Raw genomic sequence first — 2,343 nt, forward strand, 5'->3', positions numbered from 1 at the left:
AAGCAAGCAACTTGGGAAGAGAAATCCTGGAGATGATCTTTGGTCATTAAAATATGGTCCCATCCAGGAGTTTTTACATCTCTCCCCATGAGGCTCTAAACTCTGAACAAGTGGGTATGTGTTTTTTGGTTTTTTTTCTTCAAAATGCCAGCAAACTGTTGTTCTGCTTATTATATATGGGGCTTGCTGAGCAATTCTCTGATTAACACTCGCCCCCCGACCCCCACGCATGCTTTCCCCCAGAAATGCTTGCTTCTCAGGTCTTTAGGTATTTCTACAGCATCCTCTAGGGAAGCCAGCACTTTGCCAAAGTGACCAGGGCTGTGGTTTTAACTCTCCTCTGCCCTTCATGATCCCCAACATTAAGTTCTCTGGCTGGGACATCCGGGACACCATGGGAGGGGAGACGGTAGCAGGTGTGTTTGAATAACAAGTTGCTTCAGGCTATGGAGTGGCCCTTCATGTAACAGTCCTCATGTGAGCTGGTAGAAGTATCAGAGTCCTGGGAGCCACCAGAAGAGGCCACCTGGCCCAGCCTCTGGTCCTGGACAGGAGAAACCCCAACCTAGGGCAGCTTCAGAAGAGACCTCTCAGGATATTAGCTCTTGGATCAAGCCAGTGGGGAAAATGCAAGAAAAGCATGGCTAGGAATAATTTTCAAGCTCCATTTCAGATTCTTCTAAAATGCCCTTTGTTCTTGCATGTTGCCAGTATGTTCTCTTTTCATGGTGTTTGAATGCAACCAACAGCAAGGTTCCTCATAGTCTCAACTCAGCTGTCCAAAAACCAAGCAGGCCTGGCATTCTCTCCTTTAAAAACATGGCAGGTCACTGGAACGATGTTTCCATCTTAGCTGTCATCAATAATTTTGACTTGGTGTTCTGCAGCTTATGTATCTAGAGAAGCCACATCTATCTTCTCTCCTCCCCAACTACCAGACAGAAAAAATATCCACAAGCTTCTTCTGAAATGCCCTGAGGCACAATAGAGCCAAGAGACAATTAAGGAAATCAGCAACATCAAGGCAACCAGTTAAGGCACTTCCCCTGGAAAATGCTCTAGCCAGAGGTTTCTTTGGAGTGAGCCAAGGTGCGGGTGGAAACGTAGATTTCTTACATAATCCTAAGTTTCTCTTCTCCCACAGAGGGCTGAGCATAATGTGTGGCCTAACTGAATGGGAAAATCCACATGGTTCTCTTAGTTAACCAATTCTATTGGAGGTCTAACTTTTAAAGCACTAAGGCGTAACTAAGCACAATTAAAATCATTGTAAGCCAAGCAACTTGAGAAAATAGGTAGCCTCCTGGCTGTTGGCTGGGCAAAAAAAAAACAAACTTATAAACCAACAATAAATATGCCCACAATAGTAAACTCTTGTTCACCCCAAGTACACCAAGGATCTTTTTGCAGGTGGACCTGTGTCAGACACTTAACAGTGGGGTGTGGTAGAAAGAGCACTGGACTGGGAATCAAAAGACCTGGGTTCTTGATCTGGTTCTGCCACTACTGTCTGTGAGACTCTGAGCAGGTTACTTCCCCTCTCTGGGATTACATGTGCTCATCTGTACACTGAAGGGGTTAGGTTAGACCATCTCCAAGGGCCCTTCCAACCGGAAACCTTGAATCCATGAGGATTTCCTTGGCAATTCGTGAGCTCATCACATAAACAGCTCCTGTTCTCTCAGGACCAATACTTGCCACCATTTATGTGATGAAAGTAAAACAACACTGATGCTTTAGGTATTTCTACAGCATCCTCTAGGGAAGCCAGCACTTTGCCAAAGTGACCAGGGCTGTGGTTTTAACTCTCCTCTGCCCTTCATGATCCCCAACATTAAGTTTTGCAAGGGCTGGCCCAGGAGTCTGAATTTCCAACAAGTCCTCTCACCTGCTGATTCTAATACTCAGCCAGCATGTGCAAACTGCCACCCTTCAGGACCTGGCACCAGGCCTGCCACCCAGTGGAAGCTAAGCAAGCAACTTGGGATATTGGCTGGGCAAGCCTCCAGGATGTTGGCTGGGCAAACACAAACTTATAAACCAACAATAAATATACCAACAATAGTAAACTCTTGTTCACCAAAGTGACCAGGGCTGTGGTTTATAAGTTTGGTCATCCCTGGGGCCCCAAAGCCCTGCCAGGGTCAACAAGAGCAAAACTATCCTATCTAATAAAAGACAAAAAGGATAATTAACCATACCTCCACTACGCTTCCCATTGGCTAATCAGCAAGATATGCAAATTAACTGCCAACAAAGATGGTGGCTGGCAACCACGCAGCTGAAGCAAGCAGGAGGTTTGCTTGCTCCAGTGATGGAGGAAGCCAAGGTTCCCTGCCTGCC

The 2,343-nt window shown here is 46.1% G+C and overlaps 1 pseudogene; it reads left to right on the top strand.

Annotated features, from left to right (window-relative positions):
* Positions 1 to 349: 349 nt before the first annotated feature.
* Positions 350 to 2,343, top strand: part of LOC102769697 — a 3,472-nt pseudogene continuing 1,478 nt past the window's right edge.

This window comes from Myotis davidii, unplaced genomic scaffold (assembly GCF_000327345.1).
Source record: "Myotis davidii unplaced genomic scaffold, ASM32734v1 scaffold1219, whole genome shotgun sequence".
Lineage (NCBI taxonomy): Eukaryota > Metazoa > Chordata > Mammalia > Chiroptera > Vespertilionidae > Myotis > Myotis davidii.